Raw genomic sequence first — 12553 nt, forward strand, 5'->3', positions numbered from 1 at the left:
AAGAGGTAAGAAGCAAGAAATAAAGGTCCTCCACACCAAGGAGTACCAAATCCACATTTTTGAGGCAAGGACACTCAAATAATAACTGAAAGACAAAAAGACACATGCAAAATCTAAACATCTAACAATGCAATGAAGGGAAATAACTGAAAGCAACAACATAGTGTACAGAAGCAACATCGCAATGAACTAAAACAATGAACTAAGTATGTGATTCCTCCCAACTATTAGCATCATGAGACCATCATGGATCCTAGCCATCCCCTACTTGTAACATCTCAAACTACTAACTAGATTGTCGGAGCTATCTTATGAGCATGTCACTACTAAAATTTGCTACAACATAAGAATAAAGAAATCTAACATACTAGAAGTAAAGCACAAGATAATCCTAAAAATAAAATTCATCATCTAAACATGATATACAAGCATTCCAATAAAAGCACAAATCACAAGGAAGCATACTCCAAAAATCAAAGTAGCAAGTGAAAACATCCAACAATGGTCATACTAGAACAATAGACCATCTTTATACACCAGTCCCCTATAGTGGTGAAGGTAGCTATTCCTCCCAACCACTTGGAACCCATAGGTCCACTCCTATCATGTTGATGAAGATAATGATCCAACAGCAAACACACATAAAGCAAACATCCATGGCTAACACTCACACTAGACAATGTGATGAGTGAAACCAAGAACATAGACAATGGATAAACTATAGGTCCTGGTCAAACACTTAATGGGCTACTATGTAGGGGCTAACATCATGGAGAGTCACTTGGTATTGACAAGCCCAAGATAGTGTTGACATCTCACAGTTTCCTATGAAAGGAGCACATCCAGAATCTTTTTATTATCTTAGTTTTATTACCACCCAATATTTTTATTTAGTTATCACTTACTTAAAACTTCCTCTACCAACCCATGGGAGTAGTCACTGAGCTATGAGATAGAAGCCCCTCCATATGCTACCTTACCCTACCCATGCTCATCCAACAATGAGTGCCCATAGGCATGTATATTGCCAACCCAACTCCAAATCATCATAAATCCACTAAAGTACAAATGGAAGATCATGTCTTGAAAGTCACCTAATAATATACTAAGACATACTCGTGTGTGGTTTACCACCATCACAAAAATCAATACACAAGGAATGGATGATAACATAATTCAAAATATTAGTCAACCAAAAACAAGCTCAGGAGGATGAATGTGGCATGCATCCTAATGCAACATAAAAATGCAACAATGGTTTAACTTACATCCAAATAGATGATCCATGTCCATGACCAACATTATGCCAAGAAAACTCAAGAAAATAGGGCAGCACACAAAATGAGGTAAAAACCCCCCAAAATTGGAAATCTTTGAAATTAAAACCCATTTGGTCTTTGGGCACAAAAGCCTCAAAAATCTAATAAAATTTGGGTTCAGACACTGTATGCAAAAAGGCCAGTATAATAGTGCAAAACTCCAAACCCTCATCCCAAAAATAGGGAAAATGTCCATACCCAACCAATTGGATAGAACCAGTAAATAGAAATAGAGGGGAACACTAGTTCTTAGCCTTCTAAAAAACTACTACCAAAAAATGAAGTTGAAATGAAGCAAAAATAAGAAAATGGGAAAGCTCGACCCAGTAGGCAAAAGGGCTAAAATGGATAAGAGCTAGGTAAAATAAATAACCTTTAGATACTACCAAAAATGATGACAAAGCAAGGTCTCCCTAAGGTGGATCTAATGAGTCCATCCTTTTGAAGATGCCATGCTCATAGCTCTCACAACTAACAAAATACCAATCCTTCAAAAAAAGATTCCAAAAAATCTCTCCAATTTCTAAATTACAAAATTGAAAAGTGAGGAATTAAAATTATCTTTCCATACTTATTCACTTTTTAAGTGAATAATCAATTAGGCAAAATAGCTAGTTAGACTACCTACACTCTGAATTGACCCAAAAAAAAATAGGTTATTCGTAGAAATAGAAAGTTATCTATGGAAAAGCTGCTAAAAATTAAATTAAATTTAAAGCTTGAAAACCCAAAAGCCAAAAAATCCCTTAACAATTTTCATGACAATGTGAACTGCTAAATTCACAAACACGCTTACTAGTCTAATCACATTATGCAAATGAGTTCAGATTTAACAAATCATCAAAAGGTTTAATTTAAACAATTAAATAAGGATTTGTCGACCATACATGGAGGATATTGCTAAAATATGAATAGTTGAATCACTAACTCCATGTGCCACTGCCAAGGACATAAATTCTACACACTAGAACACATGATCAAGTGTGATTACATATAACATCATAACCAAAGTAATAAATTCATTAAATTATTAATTTAACCATTTATTTAATTATATCTAAATAATACAATTATATCACTCATGTTTGCATAAAGTATAAAGAGACAAGAATGAAGTAAATAACCATAGCATAGAATCCATCACATAACAGAATCATAGATATGTCTAAATACTGGATAATGAAATATCATCATAGACCTAGTGTTATCTCAAAATGGCATCAACATGAAAATATGATAAACTAAATAGCATAGTAGTAAAGCATCTATGGTACTAAAATCAAAGTACAACATCCGGCCCTTAGGTTATCTCAAGGTACAAATAATAAGAGTATAGAGTATCTCTCAAATTAAAATATAACAAGGTATAGACTACAAACATGAGAGGCACTACACGAGTAATCAAGTGATGACCAAGTGTCGTAAAATAGTGTTTGTTGAGGGATAACATAGTGTTTGTTGAGGGACAACATTCTGAAATCATGATTTCTACCTGACAGAGTTAATTTCTTGGAATATGGGAAGCATTTTGAACATAAGGATGGATGATCTAGAATATTTAAATCAAGGGAAAATATGTTTGAATGTTTCTATGTGAGTATTCATGGAGAAATTTCTAGAAAAAGAAGAGAATAAACAAAAATCTAGATAGATTCATTATATGTGTTGAATCTAACCATAACCCTAAGACTTATAGTGGATTTTAAGTGACAAAAGATAAGAATTACCTATTATAGGAGGTACAAGGGCTAACCTTGAAAATTTATTGAATATTGGAGCATTCATTGATGTTGTTGACTAGAAAAATTAAGCAAAAGGCTTAGAAGAGTTGAAAAGTGGAGAAGTGTGATTGCTTGAAGGGTTGCCGAGTGAATGAAAGATTGAGAAAAAAATGAAGGCTTGTCATTGGATCATCTTGCGAGCAAAACTAAAATCATTATTTGCAGAGTGAGTTGTATTTGTCAAATCAAAACCTTTTGTAATGTTCTAACCATTGTATCTATATTGAAATCCTTTAAACAAGGTTGACCTAATAGTCATATGTAAATACTTTAATCATGGTGACATTCTAATAGAATGTTCTAAAGTCCTCTAACAAGGAAACTCCTAATAGGGCGATTAAATCCTTTAACAAGGTCATATTTAATAGCGTGTTTTGTAATTTTTAAGAGGGTTAGATCCTAACAAAGCTCACTTCAAAAGAGTGAAAAGATGGTGACATGTTACTGGTGATTTTTCTCAAATTGGGTTTCCATGTTAAATCCTAGTGCCAAACTTGTGTGGATGTTATATGTAATGATTTATTGTTATTGTTTACATTCTACAAGTTTGTTATATTTAGATGGTATACAACTAGTTGATGTTACTAAAAGTTGACTATAGAGACTAAGCTATTGAATATTAAAATCTAAAGTTTTCTAAATTTTTTTGTGTTCAATTGGTACATTTGGACCTTGGATAACTAATTCATCCCCCATCTTAGTTATTCTAAACATTGTAACAATATTATCCAATGATGTGTCAATAGTCATTTACCCATTATACATGTAATTATTCAATTAAATTATTTCATAATATTTAACATGTAAAAATTCAAAGTCTACATGTTCACTTGTGAGAACTTGTTATTCAACTTAAAAACATGACATTTGGCATAGTTACAGTGATATATATCATACCCCCATGATGTGGCATAATAACATAGGTCATACATGACATAATGGGATGTTAACAAAGGAAATATGAAGCCTTAATGATGTATGAACTACTCCTTAACAGTGTACATTAGACAGCCACTTAGAACTACGCCTTAGACTATATGGTTACGAAGATTTTGGCTGATGGGAAATGTGTAGGAAAAAATATTTTAAAACTAGTCGAAATAGCTACAACATGTTGGCAAACCATTATTTTTTTACTTTTGATAGGATATCAAGGGAAAAAATGTGGAAAAACATGGGACATGAACATGGTTTGTAGTGCCTACCCCTAGTTTAGTTTTCTTGTTATTGCCAAATTCTTTTAGGCCAGCTTTTATTGTTGTTTTATGATTTAGTGGTACTCAATTACCTTATTTGATTGGATGTTATTTCATACTTAGTTTATATATTTTATGAGCTACTTGAAACTCAGTTATATCATGTGTAACTTATCTTTATTCTTTTGATGATGATGCTTCTTATGTTCATATAGTGATTTTAGTTGTTCCATGGTGATAGTTAGATGGATGATTTTTATATTGTTTTCTATTGTTACTTACCCCATACTTGCATGTGTATGATGTACTTGTATTTTTTATTTTTTATTAAGTTTTCTAATATGGTTGAGGGATGGAGTCATGGTCATATGCAAGTTGAAATCTACATGGTACACCACTCATCATCATTGCCTATTTAGTGTATATATTGTTGAAGAAGGAGATTGATGAGACTAGATTGATACAATTACGATCAATATGTTTCAATAATTTTTTTGTCACTAATGTCAAACTTGCTATTTGTTGGTAAGACAACTACTTATATGATTTAAGTACTATCACTTATTTGATTGATGAAGAGGATTTGATCAAAAGCTGTAACAATAGCACCTAGAGGAAAGGTCGAGTTATATTATGTAAAGGAGTACAAGAATCAACTAAGATAGTGATAACATGGTGTGTTGATAATCTACTTAAGGTTGCAAAGGTTGTTACACTAAGAAAGTTCCAAAGAACAAGTTAAAAAAAATTTGTCTGTAAAGTTTGACTAAGTAGATAATAGGTGCCAAGAAAAGTCAGTACAAGTCAAGAAGAGAATTAGTTGGAGCTAAGTAAAAGTCTATTCTAGTGTATGCCAGGAAAAAAATTGGATGCTGAGTAAAGTTTAGTTGATGCTAAGCACTAGTAAACTTTAGTTCATGCCAAGTAATTTTATAGAGAATGTTGAGAAATGTAGTGTCTGCCAAGCATCAGAAGCAAGTTAATGCTGAGTGGCTATATTATTTGATGGATCTATGCTGAAAAGTTTATTTTCTTAGATTGTGTGAACTAGGTGGAAGATAAGATTGATGAGCTAGTGGCACAAAATTCAAGGTAAACAATTTTGAGGTAAATTTGAAGAGGATTAAAGGAGAAGTTTTTAGAAGTGATATGGAATTAAGGGTAGATTCATTGAATCCTACCTAATTTATCCTAACCCTAAATTGGAAAATGGAGGATGAATAGAAAAAAATCTTAATTTTCTATTTATAGGAATGGTTGGTCAAAAGCAAGGGTTATCATGTGCGAGAACCTAAGGAAGACAAGGAGTCAAGGGTTTTGCTTCATCAAGTGACCTAAGAGAATAGTCTGCATTGGCATGTTAAGAAAGAATGCTTAAGGGTATGGATGCTTGAAGAGTGAACAAGCTATTAGTGCTAAAATTTATGAAGGCCAAGCAGAATGGAGGATTGAAATAGAGATTTGCAATCTACAAATGGAGTTGTAAGTTGTTATCAGATCAAGCCTTTCTATTACTCTCTAATAATTGTATCAGTATAGGGTAAATCCTTTGGATTAAGGTTGACCTAATAGTCATTTGTAAATCCTTTAACCAAGTGACTCTCCATGTGAATGGTCTAAAGTCCTCTAACAAGACTTGCTCCTAATAGGGTAATTGAAATCCTTTAACAAGGTCACATTTAATAGTGTGTATAGTAACCTTTAATAGGGTTAGTCTTTCATAGAGCATCACTTTAGAAGAGTGAAAAGGAGTAGCATGTTACTAATGGTTATTCCAAAATTGAGTTTCAACAAAAATCATTTTGTTAAATATGTTGTTGAATCCATTATATTTCATGTTTACATTTCTACAAATTGATTTGACAGTAACCTACAAGTTTTAAGTGATTGCATAAATATTATGGATGCATACATGACAATTAATGTTTTATGCATTCTTTAAATTGTGACATGTTTTATTTATACATCTGGACCTTGGATAAATGATTCACCCCCCTCTTAGTTATTCTAAATAATTTCAACAATTGGTATTAGAGTCATTTTCTTAAGAGGACTAGTTTTGAAGGTACAAGAAGCACAAAGATCAAGATGTTAAAAAGAGATGTACGCAAGCTTAATAGAGATAACTTTCCTAAATGGAAAATTTTGATGAAGCTACCCCTTGGAGGACTTGGATATCATGCAAAATTTTCATGCCCAAAATTCTACAAGGCAAAATCACAACTAATTTTTTTTGAAGGATATGTTCATGTTTACAATTTAGTCGAATGACTTGATGTTTAATTTGACAAGGTTTACACTCTTACCGGGTTGTGGTTATTCTTGAATTGTACATTGTTATAACTAAATGTGCACAAGTTATACTTGAGGTAATGAATTACGAGGGAAGCTCAGTCAAAACTACCTATTCTAAATTCTGATTAGGGAAGTATAGTAAATTCTCAACTCTACTAATTGATATAATTTCTTACACAAAAATGGTGATTCGTTAGTTCGGTCTCAAGGTTTGCTCCCTCAAGTTACTTTAGTGAGGGTAAATAAAATGACCAAATGTCTTTACTTAGTTAAGCCAAAATTAACATAAGTTCACCACCCACATAAATTATTATCTACAATTCCATTTTGAAACTCCACTAAACTTTAATTTCGCAAGGAATTCATTATGACCTAGGTTAATTGATGCACTTATCAATTTAAATCTAATTCTGGTTGGTTCCTACTACCAATTATTGTTATTTAAAAACTACTAACATTTTCCCATTTTTTTTTATTAAAAAAAATTTGCGTTACCATGCTAGTTGTTTATTTTACTAAGTCTCATGCAAATGACCCCCTTACTGACTAATCCTCAACCTAATAAATCTTAAACATAATACCTATAACATTATAGTTTTTTTAAGAAGAACCCTTAAAAAATATAAATTACTCATTTCTTTAGACATATAATTTGCCATTAAAAATTTCCTATTCATTAATATAATTTGTAATACTACCTATCTACTCATCTTACCACCTTATCATTATAATCTACTAAATTATCATATCCATGCACTCACTAATTTTTCTATTTTCCTAAGTCCTTACTAAAGGACCCCCCCCCCCCCCCCCACCCCCCCACACACAATTAAAATCAATGAACTATTCATTAGAACATATAAAAAATTAAAATTAAAATTCAAAACACCCTAACTACCCAATTTTCTAAGCACCATCAATTCCTAACTATACCCTTACCTACCCTACCCCCTATTTTCCTAGCCACCCCTTTCTCCCTCTCTCTTCCCATGTGCGAAGGAGGGGAGAGGGTGGCATGCTCCCTAAGGTGCCTCCAAACACATTTAATGCCCCCCTTAGGAGGTAAGGCCTCCAAGATGAAAAGGAGGGGGGGAGGGGGAGGGTAGGGGGGTTTGTCCTCCCCCCCCCCCCCCCCCAACCTCCCCCCAACTTGCATAGTTAATTTTTTTTTTTAAAGCTCTCCTACCATTATTAATAGCTAGGTCACCTCCTTAGGATGGGGGAGTAAATATATATTATATATTTTTTAGCTATATTTATTAATGACTGGCTGACAGGTACTTTCCTACAACCATATATATATATGTGTGTGTGTGTGTGTGTGTGTGTGTGTGTGTGTGTGTGTGTGTGTGTGTGTTTGTTTTTTTACTTCTTGGGTAGCCATCATTATTATGATAGTTGACTTATATATTTTTATATTTTATATTGCTAGAGGTAAAATATACTTATTTTATTCTAAAATTATTATTCTATTGACTGTATTTTTGGGAAGAGGTTTAGTTTGAGTTGCCATATATTTTCCAACAAGTAAATATGCACCTACAGGCTTCTTTTCAAGTTAAACTTTTTTTCCTGGTTTTCTTCATATATTCTTATGATTTTTTCAAAATTGAATTGATGATAATGTATCATTGTATAATCCAATTGAATGCATATTCTATAGAGTAAATCTAATGACTATGTACATAACAGTTACCTTATTGCTATCAAACTGAATTGCAAGATACTTCTATATGAAACATAACTAAAATCTTTTGCATACAATTTCATGAACAACAAGTATTCAAATTCCATAATGATTTTTGTTTAATGGTTTTAACTAAATACAAATCCATTATCTATTGAATATATATTCTACAACTATGTAGGAATCAAGATTGATCACATAATGCATCTAATTATTTCTATTAGCATGGAGAATAATAGAATAAAAATGGATAGTCTTATTTACATCATACTAATGCCTACATTGATTATTAACTCTTCCCTTCAATACATTCATATCCAAGATTATGAACCAACAACATCAATACAATGAATTTTTCTTTCATGATCCTCTCAAGTTTACATGTAACATTTATCAAGCATGCACATAAGGTGGTGAAATCACGATATCAAAATATACAAATGGAGGGACCTTTTTACAATACATAGATGATTCACAATCTCTCTAATGACAAATGAATGAGAATAATAACAACACTCTTACAAATACAAACTAATTCTCATAACAAGATGGAGTTTGTTTCTCCATTTTCAACACAATACAATAGAGTCTCTTCTCCTATGCAATGGAAAGACTTCTCCTATGCAATGGAGAGACTACATGAACTCCAAGTTTCCAAGATCATCAAGTAAAACCTGAAAAATAGAGACAAAATGGGGAACCATGGAGGCTCACCTCCCATTCTAAGCCTCACAGAGGCCATCCACCAAGCTTGGGAAACAAGGCACAAATAGTTGCACACCTTTACATTCACCTATCATGCATAACCATAACAACACAACTTAACACAACACAATACAACCCATCCCAAGGCTTCCACATAGATTCAACAATAGAATCAAGATATAGGGTAGAGTTTGGCTCTCTCCATGAGGAGAATTACGAATCCATGAATCACATATATTCACATATTCTCATAAGTAACATGCCCTTTCAAGGCTTAAAAATGTCTCCCCTCTTCATACAGCTCCTTATACCTCCCAAGAGTACAAGTAATCATGAAGTCCATACACCATTGAAACACATCAAAATCATCTCCACACATGGGAGAGTTTCTCAACTACATGGGTGAGCCCAACTAACCCCTTCACCCAAGCATCTCTTCCCTCCCAGGGGTGAGTGATGCTTCACACCCATTTTACACAAACAAGCAACATGAACAAAACAAGATTCAAGGAAGAAATCACATAAAATTTCTCCCATTCAACTCACATACTACAAGATTCTTCACAAAACCACATCTACACCATACCAAATCTATAATGCAATTAAGGAACACCATAATGCAATGAATAAACATCATGGATCATGGATACCAACCTCACTCCAAGAAATGGAAAAAGAATTTTTTTGTAGAGCTCCTTATCCTCTTCCTCCAAACCCTAAATGTCTCTAAAGTAAGAGAGTGAGTAAGTGAGTTTCTAATTTGGCCATGCCTCTATATAAGAATCTCATTTTTGGATTCAATATAAAATGCATTCTTTTTGGGGTCTCCTAGGTCTTCTAGGCACCCTCATGGTCACTATTAGCCCCCTAACTTAAAGTATTTTCATGGATAGGGTTTATTTTCATCAAAAATTCATCTTAGAGCTACTTCTTGGCCCTCAAAATGCTAGGTAACATCCAATTTCAAGTTTTATATGATGTAACCTTTGTTCCCCTTGCAAAATCAAGGCAATAAGTCTAATTCTTAATTAAGTAATTTAACTTGAGATAAGGTGGCCACATGATCCATCTTCAGAAAACATGTCATTTTCACATAATGAGAACAAGTGTCAAGTGACGCATACAAAATTCACTATACATCACACATGACATGTCTAGAATCTACTCATGAAATACATACTACACACATACACCTCACATTTATGAAATAAACACATCACAAAGAGGTTTATGGATCTTCTAAAGATACACCTTGGAAGCGTCATATTAACATGTGTTTATACATTGTTTCTCCATTATGTTTCCATGTTTCCTTTCTTGCACACTAAACTTGAGCACCAACAATCCAATGAAAAGTATCATATAAAATACATATGAAACTAAAGATACATGATAATTTTGTTATTCTACAATTCAGATATAACACATTTCATAATTAACTTCCCATCCTCCATCATTTTCTTACAAACATTTAATCATTAAATCTCAAAAATATGCTTATTAATGACTTTCCTAACAAGATCAATTTAAGTATTTGAATCACAACATAATTCTATTTTTCTATCATAATAATGAAGTACTAAGTAGACATCCATTAATTGATTGACTATGCCAATTAAGTCCTAATACATATCATAAATGGAAAATTACAAGGTAAGTATCAACGGATAAGTAGTAAAATTTACTATCCATCAAGTCTCAAAAATATATGTCAAGATACCCAATCCTGAGTAGCACAATAAATATATAGTATCTATGCTATGATGGGTCATGGTGAGGCCTCACAACAATCTACCATTACTACTGAGCATGTCGATCTTGTTAGAGCCCCAACTGCTAAAGATATGAAAAAGAAGAAAAAACATAACCATGCAATGCTGGAGATTACCTCTGCCCTAAGCTATGTTGAATTTGATGATATCAAAAGTCTTGAAAATGCAAAGAAAAATATGGGATGCCTTAACCACCATCTATGGAGGAGACAATAATGTTCTAAGAGCCAACACTAAAAGTTTTAGATGTAAGTTTGATGATATGATAATGCAAGAAGGTAAAAATATTGATCAATATGTCTCAAGGATAAAAGAATTTGTTAATGCAAAAGAGGAGCTACTAGCATAATAGATGATGATACTATACTAAGCAAAATTTTAAGAACACTCCTACCTATATATGCTATTAGAGTTTCTATAATTCAAGAACTGAGATGTATACTAGGGAATAATCTATCACTTGAAGGTTTGGTAGGTAGGCTCACTACTTTTGATCTATCTAGCTTTGATAACTACAAACCTAAAAGTATTGAATCTACTTTCAAAGATAAGCTATCATTAAAGGAACCAAATGAGAAGAAGAAGAAGAAAAAAAGGATAAATTTTGTGTCCAATGACAGTGATATAGATGAGGAGGATGTAGATCAACTTGAAGCACTACTGGCAAGAAGATTCTATAGACATAAAGACAAGTTCAAAGGTAAATTACCTATCATTTGTTTCAATTGCAATGAGATTGGTCATATTGTTTCTTGATTTCTAGAGAAGAACCACAAAGGTAGTAACAAGTACAAAGGTAGAAGAGATGAAGACAACAAGGATTACACAAACAAAGGCAAGAATTATTTCTATATTGCTAAAGAGGAAATAAAAGATGAATCTAATGAACATGATGATGAAGTGGTGGATGTTTCAATAAAAGACAAATTTGATAAAGATGAGACAAATCGACTTATGAATTGTGTGAAAAAGAATGACAAGTGGATCATTGATAGTAGGTGTTCACATCACATGACTGGAGACAAAAGTAAGTTCATTACCTTGAATTGTTATGATGGAAATAGTGTAAGATTTGGTAATGATGCACCATGCTTGATAAAAGGTTCCATCACACTCATAAATAAGCTTTTATGTGACAATTCTTACTATGTTGAAGGACTTAACTATGATCTATTGAGTGCATCATAACTGAATAATTTAGGATGTAAGGTTGAGTTTGAAAAAAAGATTGCTAAAATATATGACACTAATAAAAAATTGATTGGAAAGGGTGATTAGACTAGGAGTAATCTATTCTACCTTGGCATAGAGGATGCTACTTGTCTAGTTGTGAAATTTGATCATGTGTGGCTATGGCACAAATTGTTATGTGATGTTAATTTTGACAACTTGGTTAGTATTAGTAACAAGAGAAAAGTTAGAGGTTTTCCTAAGTTGAAGAAACTTAATAATTAAATTTGCTAAAAATGTCACTTAGGAAAAATGACAAAGTCAAGTTTTAAGAGTAAAACTTATACCTCTAAAGAAATACTAGAGATTGTTCATACTGAATTGTGTGAAATAATTGAAGTGCAAAGCTACCAAGGAGATAAGTACATTATGTTGTTTGTTGATGATTATTCTAGAATGATGAATGTTATGTCTCTGAAATAGAAATCTATTGCTTTTCAAATGTTTAAGTGGTACTTAGAAAGAGTTGAGAAGGAAAAAGGTAAAAATTTGAAATGTTTGGGATCTGGCAGAGGAGGAAAATTTACATCAAATGAGTTTGAGATGTTCTATAATGAAAAAGGAATCA

The sequence above is a fragment of the Cupressus sempervirens genome, chromosome 9, assembly GCF_028749045.1.
Source record: "Cupressus sempervirens isolate cs-2001-9-10 chromosome 9, ASM2874904v1, whole genome shotgun sequence".
NCBI lineage: Eukaryota > Viridiplantae > Streptophyta > Pinopsida > Cupressales > Cupressaceae > Cupressus > Cupressus sempervirens.